Source organism: Ambystoma mexicanum, chromosome 6p (assembly GCF_040938575.1).
Source record: "Ambystoma mexicanum isolate Mex_15411 chromosome 6p, UKY_AmexF1_1, whole genome shotgun sequence".
Taxonomy (NCBI): domain Eukaryota; kingdom Metazoa; phylum Chordata; class Amphibia; order Caudata; family Ambystomatidae; genus Ambystoma; species Ambystoma mexicanum.
This window is the reverse complement of record NC_090935.1, coordinates 519,667,055-519,681,697: the sequence shown is the minus strand read 5'-3', so window position 1 is coordinate 519,681,697 and position 14,643 is coordinate 519,667,055.

Below are 14,643 nucleotides of genomic sequence, written 5' to 3'. Positions count from 1 at the left end.
TGGTTGGCTGAGTGATTCTGTGCATCAAATTGCTAGTCAGAGATATTTTCTTTGTGCACAGAGATGCCCAGGGACAATTTAAAACAATACCTCCAGACAGCAAATAGCACAATTTCAGTTCAGACCTCCTAGAATGTTGTTTTTCATTTTTGGGTAAAATATTAAGAATTATTAGAACAATGTCCTTTTATTGTGTCATCTTTATTGGAATGTCTGCCACAGTTTAGTGTGCATATTCCATTCCTTACTCTTCTAACAGTAACTTTGGGGTTTGGTGGATGTATGGTGTGGTTGCACTACTCACACCAAGATCGCTGACTGTCTGGAGAATGCTTGTTACCACCTCTGGCCACTCGCACGGTGTCTGCACCCTTTTGCGTTTTCACATGGGATGCTGTTGCTATCGTGTGTCAATGACTGGGCCAGAGTAGGGGAGCGAGGGCAAGGCATGTTGAGCTTCATCTGAACAACTCTTTTAATTAAGTTGGTGTAATGGGGACTCATAGTACACTGTGAATGGTTTCTGTTTCGTGTTATACAACGCATACAGTATTCCATGTGCATTCAACATGTACTTTAAAAACAGGAAAGGGGTGTTTACGCTGCCTAACACTACTACTAAACCAATAGTGATTCTAATCGTACAGTTGAAAAAGGTACAGTCTAACAGGTATATCTCCTTTGCCTCTATACAGTGTCTGAATACTCTTGCAACTCCTACATCTCCTATGCGACTTAGACAGCTCAGTGTGCTCATTTTCATGGGCCTGTAGGAAGTAGTATGTTTATTAGAGACTAGGTTGCATGGGGCGAGGACAGGTTATAATCTTCTGGAGGGATGTGAGTGGTCACAGAAACAGTTCAAACAACATTAGTACTGTGTAACCGAAATAAAAAGAAAGTACAACAAATGTTCAATAAAACTTGGATATTTTAATTAAACTAAACATACAAACACACTAAACAAAAAAGATAACCCACCACTGTAAGAGAAAACAGAGAATGCAGACTTTAGAAGAAAAGATGCCCAGACTCACTCCGCCTCTGCCCAGCCTGCCCCAGGCACATTTTCTCTCACCCCCACACCCTTTCTATTGTACTGCCATAACCAAATTTAGGTCGGCCAGTGTTAGGCAGAAACCTGTGCAGTTCCCTCTGGGACCACTGCAAAAGATTTAGGACTACAGGTGTTTGGCAGTAAACCCACTTGGTAGCAGTCTGTACTACACATATTCACTTGGTAGCTGTGGCTGAGCAGACAGACTTCCCTCAAAAAGAGTTAGGCAGTATACATAGTATTCACAATAGGTCAAAAGAACACAGTAGAACAAGCAAACACTGACCAGAGCTTGGTGTAAAAGAGATATAATTATTTATTTAAAACCACATCTAGAAAAACACACAGGCACTAATAGTAAGCAATTCAAAAACATGGTCACTAAAAGATATACACTCCCTTAAAAGAATATTAGACAAGTCTTAAGTAAAGCCCCACTTATTTCCAGACAGCGGTGAGCGCTTAACGTAGATGGCACTCTAATAATTCGTTTTAAAAAGGGAGAGAAAAACAGAGAATAAATTGAAACAGATCCCAACACTTTTTCACGAACACAAGAGAGTAAGGTAAAGTAACACCGTGAATTCAGAGTCAGCAGGCCGGATCCGCTTTAAGAGGATCAAAAACGAAATGTGTCCAAGGTCACACGGTTGCAGTGCACAAAAAGTCTTGTAACGGTTCAAAAAGGAGTTGGACCAAAGAAAGGGACCAGTTAGAGGGTCAAGGCGGCCAGCCCAGTCCAGAAGGTTAAGGGGTTATTATTACCTTGTAGCAATCTTTAGAAAGGGAGGCCTGGCGGACACGGTACCTTAAAGTGGTGAGAACGCTCCAGCGGGGGCAGTTGTTCCTGGCAGCAGATGCAAGTCGGTGCTTCCTCCGGGGGAAGAGATGATCTCGTCGGGGAGGAAGACAGGAGTCTGTTGCACTGCCAGGGAAGAAACCAGCCGCAGAGTTTCTCAGGTACAAGGAGCGGTCCGTTGATTCGCGGTTCAGTGGTAAGTAGCTATCCAGCTGCCGGGGTGCTTGGCACGGGAAGTTCGACCACAAACCGGTCTGGGGTGCAAAGAAAAGAAGGTAAACTCGTTGTGCCCACCAGTCAGGGGAAGAAGCCTCTCCAACCGGGAGATCTTCTCTGTCGTCGGGAAGTGGTGAGTCGGTTCTGCAGGGCTCCACCGGTGGTGTCGTCGTGGTAGGTCGGCTCAGCTTCTCCCTCGTCGGATTCTCAGGTCCTGTGACGACTTCTGAAGGTCCAGTCCCCAAAGCCCTGCTTTTATGCAGCATACCCCCATTCACTCAGCCTAGCTGTCAATCAAACATGCTAAGTGGTGAGCCGGCCGGCTCACCACTTGGGCCAATCACACAAGAGTGCGACTTGAGTTACCAAGGTAACTCAGTCCAGGGTGCCTAAACCCCCTCTCACACCCCCTGTGGTACCCAGACAGAGTGGCACCACTTTTGGAGGCTTCTGGGGGGAAGCCTGCCAAAAAGTGGAACAAAGGGCTCGACTTGGGTTGGAGTCACAGAAGAGAACACAAACGCCATTTTAGAATCGAGTCCTGGCAAAAAATACCAACCAGCGAATTAATATTAAATAAATAAACCGGCGGTATGTTCGAGGCTATGAGAATTAAATAATTAAAGTTGGTAGCCTCGAACAATGGGAAAATCCCATAGGGATATATTCGCGGTCGAATATAAAAAGTAGTATCCACTGCCACCAGCCAAAACTCGATCAGGGGGGACGGAGATGTGCCCCCTCGAACAACAGACCCCGGGGCAATCAAATTGCCCCGACCAGTTTCTGTTCATAATTTGGGACTAGCAAAGCCAATGGTGACTTTACATGCCCTGGGAGACAGTAGTCAGTCCCAGGGTATGGAGTCTATGTGGGAGGGTCGCTACGACACCCCTGGGTTACGGCACGGAGGGTGCTGTGTAACCCACATCAAAAAAACACATGAGACCCTATGGAGTAAAAGACCCCATAGCCCATAAAACACATGGAAAGTTAAAGGAACACCTCAAATCATGTCTAAGAGTGGGAGCAAAAGAATCTCACTCTTAGCAGGAGAGAAAAAAATAAACCCCAAAAATCCAGCAAAGCTGCTGGGGGGCTCACTAGGTTTGGGAAATTAGCCTTACAGAGAATTCTCCCTAACAGCCAGATTTACCACTTTCAAATCTATGTCAATGAAACCACCATATATCATTCATGAAATTTCAGGACATTTGGAAGTCCTTTGGTCCGTTCATCCCCTTAGAATGCAGGAACACTTCTCTTCGGATGGTAACTGAATCTAATACTACATTAATATAGGGACAAGAACTAGTCTCTAATATAAATACTACTTCCTGCAGGCCTATGAAAATGAGCACACTGAGATTTATAGCTCTCAAAGGAGATGAAGGATTTGCTAGAATATTTAGAATCTTGACTAGGCAAAAAAGCCTGCAATTTCATTGTTAACTAGCAATTTGTATTTGCATATTAAGCTTAAAAAGACATCACATTTGGAAAACAGGATGCAAAGCTGGTTCTAGGCTTCGAGTGGCTGGGTAACCCTGGTCAGGGTGTCCAGAGGTAGGTTAAATCAATTGTTCTGCATTTCCCAGCCAGGAAGGGTTTTTGGAGCACAATTGTAGAATTCTGTCATCTCCAATGACCAGATCCTGGATATCAGCAGTGTTAGCTTAGTAATAGGCCTAGTGCAGCCAGCAGGACACCCGAAATGTTCCTCTCCTCCGAAATGCTTGAGAGAATTAGCGTGCCCTTTTCTTGGAGCTTTTTGTCTTCACCTCTATGGGAGCGTAATTCTGAGCAGACTGTACTCCCAGGAAAGGTCCAAGTGTAGTTCCTCTTCAGTAGACCAAAGATGACTCAGCAGAGGGTGTGGCATCACTTTATTAAATAGGAAATCTGCCATAGCAGATGGATTCCCTTCTAGCCTTCTTTAAGGGGTCTAACGTAGGCTGATGGGGTCAGAACCGTCCACTTTGTGACGCCATACCCAGATTGCTTTGTCTGTAGGAAGTGGTGAGGGGGGTAGTTTGAGGGCCCTTGGAATTCCCAAGATGGTGGAGCCCTTCTCTTAATGAAAAGTCCCCATCTGTTCCACTCTACTCTGCCCCATTCTCCTTTCTGCCAACATCAAAGAGTCTGTGATAATTACCTTCTACCTTCTGATGTAATTTCCTTTGGCCTGGCAGAGCCTGTCTTTGAATCACTGACCTCTGGATGCTGAAGATGCTCAGATATTCTTCTCTTTCCTCTCCTTCACTCCTGCAATCTTTGAATGCATAACCAACTGCCTGTCATCCACCACTAGATGGCTCTACGCTGCCTCAGGATAAACTCTTCAAAGATGGTAGTAATTTACTCCTTGCTGAAATGCCAATTCCACTCTCCCAACTCCTATCTCTTTTCGCCTGATCTCCTCACCCATGACTCACAACCGTGGAGTTTTCTTGACTGAAACCTGAAACTTTACCACATCATGGCCACTGTCACTACGAGCCTCAACATCCTCAACATTAGAAATCTCTTTCAACACCTTACACACCATTCACCTATTATGTATATATACTCTTGTGCTCTGCAAAATGGACCACAGCAGGACCCTACATCTTGTTCTACCCCTCTAATCATGCTTTGCTCCTCTTAACAAAGTCCTCAACTTTGCAGCATGCACCCCCACCTCCACCTATCATCACAACACTAGATGGCTCTGCAATGCTATCTGGCCGTGCAAAATGACTCTCTTTAGATTCCTGCTAATCATCTGTACATGTAAGTCAAATTGTTGTGGATTACCATCTACACAGGCTGCGCTTGGTAACCATCTGAAAACCACTGATTGTGGTGAGTTTAAACAGAATGGATGGGGGAAGTAATCACAAATATGTTCAGCTGGTTTGTTAGTTCAAAGAACAAGATTGTACATTCACAGGTAAAATATCTCACATTCAATGTGTTTATTAAATCAGAACTTAAATAAAGTAAACATCTGTGTATACACTGTTGTGTTTATACAATTGTAAAAGAAAGTGTAGCGGCACACCAGTCGAGCAACAACTACGACTTGATTGGAAGACTGGTAATTATAACCTCTATACTTTTTACAAATTATATGTTATTACTGCACAATAAACTACCAGTGCAGAACTTTAAGCTAAATATGCGCCATTTTACTTTATGGCCTTTACAGCTTACAGACCTGGCCAGCCAAGCATGTAGGAATTACAAATTCCCCAACTATCAAAAACACAATCAAGAATTAGTAAATCACAATCACAATCAAGGTATGAATTGATTCATTTGTCTATATACCAATAATTAGAATAACTAAGTGCACGTATCATTCTAACGCTATGTTTTCATTTTTCTCCTCTCTCCTGTTTCTTCGTGCTTTTTTGCTTTGACCCACTTCCCCCTACTTTGGTTGTTTTCATATAATAATTGCCAAGGTTCAACAACTATATATCAGTTCAAACGGCAAATGTATTTGTATGCCCTGAGGACGGCCTTTTTGGTTGAAACACGTGTTGGCATTTCTTTAGTATAAACCACTTGGCATCATTTGGCATTACATGGCAGGACTTACATGTGATTATGGCACTTCTTTAGTATTAAGCATTGTTTCGCAATTGTACACAAGTTGATTATTGCTACCTGGCAGATAGCCTGCTTCAAATAATGTGTTTTGATATTACATGGAAATATACTGTGTCTTAAGTATAAACACTTTCTTTTACAATTGTATAAACACAACAGTGTATACACAGATGTTTACTTTATTTAAGTTCTGATTTAATAAACACATTGAATGTGAGATATTTTACCTGTGAATGTACAATCTTGTTCTTTGAACTAACAAACCAGCTGAACATATTTGTGATTACTTCCCCCATCCATTCTGTTTGAACTCACCACAATCAGTGGTTTTCAGATGGTTACCAAGCGCAGCCTGTGTAGATGGTAATCCACAACAATTTGACTTACTTTAAGGTGATAGTGGTAGATCACCTCACCACCTACACGACAGCAGCTCAACCACTACTCAACTTCCTTTCACATAATTCCAGGTGTGCGCATTCCTGATTAGGGCTTTACTTCCACAAACTCTTTTCTTTACATCTGTACATGTAGCCAGGGTCTTGTCCCCCCACTACCTCACTGAATGCACTTCACTGTACTATCTATCTCTTGCTCGCTCTCTCTCTCTTCACTTCTCAACTCTTCACAGCCTATCAGTCCCCCGCTTACTGTGCTTCCTCCCACTTTTGTTTCTTTTCCCTATTGCCACACTCCACTGGAATGCTCCACCCCACCATCAAAGCCATCTCCTTGGTGGAACTCTTCGAAACAAGGCTCAAACTTCACGTATTAGCAATGGAAGGAGCACCCTAGACCCCTCAGACCTCCTATATAATATAAAAACCCAACTAGCCTCTATGGCATTCTGTAATAGTACTGCTCTAAGTAATTTTTATATATATAAATACTGGCCTTAATCTCCCACTTTTAACCATGTTTTAATCTTCTCCCATCCCTCTCCGTGGTTTATGTTCCTATTCTTACCCCTTCACCACATTGTTATTGGCTACTTTGTAAGTTATTTATGTTCAGAATAACATCCTATTTATAAATGAATGTAAATGGATATAAATACAAAATACAAATACCTCTCCCTGCCCCCTTAGATCAGTTCTTGTCTTCCTAGAAGGTGACCAACCGTTCCAAGGGGGGAGAAAGGCTTTTGCTGGGAAACAGCCCAAAAGGTGTGCTTTGAGTGAAACTCATTCTGAGACAATGAATACACAGGAGGCCATAACAGGAAGGTCACTATAGACCAAGCAGACAATAGACGGCCTACAATAGGTTTGTCCAATATAATTGTGGATTCCCAGAGACATGGCTTATATGTGGATGTTCATGTCACCAGTGTCTGGGAGCACAACATTATGTCATTCAATTTAGATTCATTATAGTCCACAGTTTTAGACAGATCTGGACTGCTGGACCTTTTGTCCTAACAGCTGCTGGTAGTAATGCACATGTGATTTTGCAATTGCCATGTTGCCAAACCACAAGACAGCTATTGAGAGGTGTCAGTAGACAGACTTAGCAGAGGTACATGTTTGCATTATGCTTTTTAGAATGGAGCATTATGAAAGGGGGGTCTGATTAGCAGACCCCACTATTAAGAACATATATTCCTGAATCATTTTATTATTAGAAATCACAAAAGCTCTGTCGGTTCTGCTGTCACACATGGCATTCTATCAAAAGGGAAAACATAACAATAATGATGAGCAGGTAACACTGCACACAGTTGCCAGCACCTATTTTTTGAATTCAAACAATAGGGGCATGATTACAAAAATGTTTTAACATGGAAAAGTCCCATTGAAAGCATTTTTGTAAATCAGGCCCATAGAGTATAAAAACATAAACAGAAGACAGGGGATACATGAGAAGTGAAGTAATAAATAAGTGCCAGAGGTATAAATTGCAGCATGCCTCTGTACACAGCCAGCCCAATATGGTACAGGTGTTTCCATCGCGGTTCAAACACGAGGAGCCACCGAGTGGGTAAATGATAACCAGCGTATCGACAGGCATTGCACAGCCATTACTGAAGATAGTTGGGCCTAATTTATAAAGTGTTTTTCAATGGGATTGCTCCATTGTAAAATGCTTTCATAAATCAGGCCCATTGAGTACAAACCAGTGTCAACATGTGTGGACGAAGTGCCCAATTAGAGTGATAAAAAAAGTGCTCATGGGTACTGTATCAGATCCGAAGAGGTAGCCCTTTGCATGTAAATGCTTCTTTGATCTTGAGAACACATCAGTGCAACGCAGTTCAGTTCAGTAAAATTATTTTGACTGTAACTGTGCTTCTACACATACTTGAGTATTTCATGGTTTTAATCCGTATCCTTACATTGCATACAATTTGTAGGATGTTAGGATACTTAAACCAGGCATGAATGACCATGGAAAAACAATGGGTTGCATTGAAATGAAATCCCAGTGCTGCAAGATTGAATGTAAGTTGTATTATACTTTCCTTCTTACATTGATACCTTCCCTGAACCTTATACTTAGCAGCTATAGGATCAGAGGTGCTAATAGACATGTATATGACATTAGTCTATATGGCCACTACCAACCTGCCTCTGGAAGGAAGGACACAAGAAGCTGCTATAAAGATTGTTATGAGCTCCTTTGAAGCTGCTTGTTAACTTCTCTATCTGAAATGGGGCAATTGCGCAATTCCGCTGATGTGTCTTTTGGTTGTAAACAGCAGAATTGGAATGCTTTCACTATGTGGTTGGCAGTGATTATTTTAGTCGCTGATTGGGTCAGAAGTTAACTCAGGTTTAGCCACAAACACCACCTTGAAACCGCACAAAAGAGTACTTGCAATTTTTGCACTCATTAAAAATTCTTTTCATAATGTGCACCATTACTCTGTTATTGCTCCATGAAGCAATGGCTGGTGGCTGAGGTACTCCCATTCTTTTATAGAATAGCCATTGCAATGCCAGTCAGAAGTTCGCATTTGCCTTCAACAATTACCTGGCTGCTCAGTGTATCCTAGCTACCCCAAACGGATGAACCCTCCTACCATGTAAAATACCAGACCCAAATTGCCTTTCTTAAAAAAAGAATTTATGTTTATGCTTAATGATTTGGTTTGTTTTTGTAGCAATACATTCATTTGTTTGGCAGTTCAAAAATGTTAGGTGTGATAGCGTATATTCAAAATTCAACAATAAAAGTGAGTTTTGGAGCAAAAATTGCACATTTTGTTTAAGGTTGCCTAGCATTAGCTGCAATGTCCTTGTAAGCAAATCCATGAGAGGATCAGATTTGCATAACTTCTTCTGACACAGCTGCAGCAATGCATTAGCCCATCGCCTTAATTTGCAGTACAAAACGTTGCACTCAATTCAGTAAGAGTGCCGTGTTTGTAAGGTCGGTTAAAGCCACTATATTAAGGGGACATTTATGCACGGCCTCTTACTGTGTGTCTGCGTTCGGGATACATATGTTTGTAACGGCGTGTTGTTAGTTTTGCCTGCCTGGTTACCTTCACTGCACTCCACTGCACTAGCCTTGGTCCTGCATCTACTAGATTTGCCGACCTCTGAAATTTAATTGCATTTTTCAGATGACATCATTCGTACTTACACGGCACACACGCTAGCGTGATTTAGAACTGCTTTGCCGTAGTGCAAAACGGTTTCTTGCCAATATTCAATCATTCAGTGCCTTCAAACTTTGAACTGGTCACTGAATTTTTACTTTTACCTGTGTAAATAAGACCTGCCAACTGCCTTCTGATCCTTCCAGCTCCTATGCTGGGATTGAATCTGTAGTCCTTTTGAACTACAGTTCCCACATTAGTAAGGTCTTATAGTCGCGGCGGCACGTTAGTGCCGGCTCGTTTGTAAGGCAGGTTGACAATGGTTTGCGCCCGTTGTGTCTCTCGCCATCTTGGCAAGCCTGAAGTTCCCTTACACAGCAGGTACTGTACTTTTCTCTCGTTCCCCCATCCATGGTTCTCTACCATGCATGATATTCATCTCACCATTGGTGAGTTGTGCCCATCCACCGCGGTCCCCTTCTTGCATAATCCGGCTTCGTATAAGAAAAAACAAGCCAATATTCTTGCAAAATACAGCATGCACGAGAAACCACCGGCCACAATGGCTAATTTCACGTCAGTCAGCATTGATGCTAATCAAGCAAACTCTGTTCTGCCTCCAGGGCCATCAAGCACTCTAGCAGAATGGACCTTACACCTGGCATCTGTTATATTCCTGCCTCTGGGAATTCCCAATACTGTGCCATGCCAGGCCGACACCATGGACTCTGGCAACCACCAGTCAACAGGCAATTCTACAGACATCCTTCTCCGATGTGATTCTGACCAAGGCCTCGATATGCAAGAGGCTACCAAATCTCTATCCAATGCCTTAAAGACCGCCTTGAATCCTTTAGTCATTCCGACGATCTTGCCTTACATCTTACTACGACCATTAACTGTGCCACTGAGGCTCTGGCCCCAGAAAAATCTAAGCTAGTGAAACCCGAATCCAATAGAAACTCCTGGTTCAATGAAACCATTCTGCTATTCAGACACTCGAAAAGGACCACAGAGAGGGACTGGCAGGAACACCCCTTCTGCTATTTAACCAACCAGTAAACAAATTCAAACTGGCAAGTGCTGAGGCAAAACCAACCCGTTTCAACAACAGGATTGCTCTTGCAAAATCCAGCTCCAGGGAGCTTTTTCAATCCTGAAGGAATTTGAGGGCAAATCCACCAGTAAACCAGCACCCAACAAAGACTCTGTATGGTGTCAGATGATCCATGATGAATTTTCCTCCAAAACTACCCGCCATCAACAAGCAATCCTCAACCAAAAAGGGATGCTTCTTAATACCGGCATCTGCCTTCATCCCCCTCTCAGCTCTCGAGTTATCCAAGAAGTAAAATTACCTGTAAAATTTGAATTTAAACACTGCAATGAAGCACACATTTGCAAGATCGTACCTGGAATGAAACACACCTCCTGCCTCAGTGACAGTTGCCCCTCCAGTGTCTTCAAGGATTGCAGAATTGTTCTGACCCCTTGGGTAACCAAACTGATCAACCTTTCCTTCACTGAAGGTAATGACCCCCACCTATTAAAGGAATCTTGGATTACCCCACTATTGAAGAAGAACAATCTTGACCTAAATAGCCAAACACTACCGCCCAAAAACACACGTTCCCTTTCTACTAAAGATCATGGGCTACATGGCATAAATCCAACTACAGGCATTCATTGAAAGCACTGATATCCTCGGCCATTGGCAGTCAGGCTTTAGAGTCAGCCATGGCACTGAGACCGCCATGCTGGACCTTTAATGAAATCTTGCCAGCATTGTGGACAAAGGCCAGCCAGCCCTTCTTATGCTGTTGGACCTCTCAGTGTACTTTGACCTGGTCGATCACTCCTTGTTGGTGACCAAATTAGAAGAGCGGGCTCATTGTACCAGCATGGTCACACAACGAATATCATCCTTCCTGGGACCTTGGAATGCTAGACTGGCTATGGAGCGCCCCAGCTCCCTACCAGCTGCAATTAGCAGTGGGGTCCCTCAGGGGTCATTTATCTCTTCTGTGCTGTTTAACATTTATGTCAAGCCCCCTCTCTCTCTCTTTCTCTCTCTTGGATGATCCGGGTGTTCAGTATACCAACTATGCTAACGACTCTCTGTTCATCCTTGAGTTGTCAGGCATCTATGCTCAGCATACCCTGGCTATGAACTCAATCTACGAGTCAATCCAGGCATGGATGGTAACCAATTCCCTTGCCCCCTATACAGAAAACAGAGTTACTTATCATCTGCTCCGGGCAAAAACTCAAAAAACTCCATAGAGACTATGAGAGCTTCACCATCTCGGGCAGCATAATCTCAGTGGCTAGGAGTTTTAAGACACTGTACGTCATCCTTGACAGAGAGCTCACAATGAGACCACAGGTCGCTCATATTCGAGCCACCTATGGATACATCACAAAACTATTAGAGCACACTACTGCAACAGCTTGCTGGCAGACACATCACAAGCCAATATTAAGGCATTTCAAGTCACCCAAAATGGTGCCGTCCAGGCGGTCCATCAGTTATCTCGGAGAGAACACATTACCAATGCCAGGAGGGAGCTTCATTGGCTCCCTATGAAACATTGAACCACCCACAAACTCCTCCCCCTGACTTATAAGTGTTGGAATAATGAGGTGCCTCAATACCTTGCAGATCGCCTCAAAGTTTCTCAGTCTACTTGCCATCTACGGTCTCAAGACCCACAGAAGTTGATGCAACATAGGTTTAAGCTTGTTAGATTTGGTGGCACAATCTTTGATGTCCATGCTCCTTCAGCCTGGAACAAGCTTCCCCCGGATTTCAGATCTGCAAACAACCTTAAACAATTTAAGAAAATTACCAAGTCCTACCTGTTCAACCTCAAACCCGGCTGAAAAACTCTGTTACCTGAGCCCCCTCTTCCTCCGGGCAACCTCCCTTCTTTGTGTCGTCTGTCCTGTCTCTGTTCTTGGTGCGCCCTGAGGCCCATGGTCAACTGGCGCATTATAAAAATGTAAATAAATAAATGTGTGCATCTTAATAGGCACATACATACACCCGTTTTGCTTCCTGTGCACAAATGAACAATGAAGGAGATTAAAGGCGGCGCTTCTTTACGTTTCAAAAGCACAATCTCAATTCGTACAGGATAAGCATTTTGAAATGTATGAAGCAGGAATGCATCCCCTAAAAATGTCTGTTTGAGGCACATCATAATGTGCATCCATGGGTAATTTCTTTCACTTATGTACATTTTATTTCACAGGGAGAGCAGCGGTATTCATTGCTGCTGACCCACTTGCATTTCTATCCCTCAAATAGGGATAGAAATCTCTTTTTTAAAATAATTCTTCTTCATTGACATGCGCTTCAAGGAGGCACCATGGTAAAACACCCTCCCAACACTGCCTGAGAGGTCTGGGAGCCTATGCTACATTAGGGTCAGGAGCATGCCTGATGTCCTAGTAGAGGCTGGTCATGCATCACATGCAAGTGCATCCGCTCCTGGTCTGCAGGAAGTGCGCAGGTAAAGCTTGGGAATACAGTGACCAGATATTGTTGCAAAATGACACAGTTAAAAAAAATGCACCCCCTACTTCCATGCATGTTTTTCACCCCATTCCGTACTACATGTATACAAAATCTTCATATGAAGTCTGCATAGCACCAGTACTTGGCCGTTTAGAGTGAAACCATGCATCCTTGGCAATGTGCACACTAGGAGACAGTTGTAGCAAACAATGTGTTATGTAATAGTTCACGGTTTCAGAAACAAATTTAAATAGGGGCCTATATTGAGAGAGATAAATGGATGTACGTTGTCCTACGGTGTGAAATGTGTTTCTGTGTTTGCATTTTATGGCAACATATGCATAAGGAGAAGACCGGCATTATCACACTGTTCACTTTCCTTTCCAGATTAATTTATTTTCTGTAACCTTAGTTACCAAAAGTTTCATTATAACATCTACTTTCTTAATTTGATTACATGTCAACTATTTGCATGAATTAGTACTTAATTGCTTCTCCATTTTCCTGATATAATGTAGCACACTTTGGATTGCAAACAACCCATTCTTAATTGCCAGTTTAATGACAGTATCATCAGTAGATTTGTTAATTTTCCCTTCTCTGTGACATATTTAAACAAATGGGGACATGTTTTCGTCTGTGGTATTTCAAGTTGTGCCACTATCACATTCTTCTACAATGACACACTGGGGCGCACATGTGCCCCTTAGTCTCATCTCTCCCTCACAAAGGTACTGGCGGGTATCTCTTTTTCCTTAAAGACTTTCTATAAGTGAATCCTAGAGGCAAAGGGCTCATAGACAAGGGCATGTGTGTAATGTGTTAATTTGTCTTTACTGAAGTATTTTTGTGAGACACCCTAATGATATCATGCGTTATGTGCCTACGTTTGCTGCAGTAACCTATGAAACAACTCCTTAAAAAGGCTTTCAAACAAAACTAAAGTCTGCAGTAAAAGAGAATTATCAAAATACTTCCTTGAAAACACAAAAACCGACACCGTTTGTATAGTTTGAAAATAGAGTTAGCAAATAAGAATCATTAACACGTTACTGCAGACCATAATCTGGCAAACAAGTGGGCAGCAGACAGGCATGTGGGATGTCGGGCGTCAGAAAACGCAGCGTGTGCAATAATCGATAAACACGAAATAAGGCATATAAATGGAACAAGAATCGCACATAGAAAAGAGATAAAGAAAAACACGGTGAGACATTCAAAAGGCAACTTTAAAATGAGCAAAGAGGGAAAAAAATATGCGACCACATTCAAAAAGGCAAAATTGAGAAGGCATCAGTGCCGAATTAAACCATGAGTTGGCCCACAGGCCGTCGAAATTTTGGGGCCTCTGAAAAATTTAAAATACTAAGTCAGCAAGTACCCTCTTTGTATTTATCAGTCCCGTACCTAAACGTATAGCCTTCAGCTGCAATCTTGATAATTTCCTTATATTCCAACTGCAAAGGAGCCAGGGACGTCGTTTCCAAAATTCCAGAGGTAGCGGAAATGACATCACACGACCCTTGACCTCTGATGACATACAGGAAGTAATATCATTTGACCCCACCACAAAGTGACATCACGGGAAGCGAAGGAACACGATCTTTCACCCCTTGGCAAAACAGGAAGTACCATCACATAGCATTGTTCCTAAGTACACTACGAAAAATATGTTTACATATCACTGCAATGTGATATACATTTCATACAAGAATGGATCACCATATGCATTGTTAATATCAGTGTGTATAGGCCCACATTACCAAATTACTGTCAATGCAAGCAGGTTTCCAAGGCCAAATGATAATGATGTGTTATTATATAGCATGTATGCTTACGCCTTTATAAAGAACAAATATATATATACAGTATCAACCAACCTTTGTTTGGTACTCATTTATCAACTACAG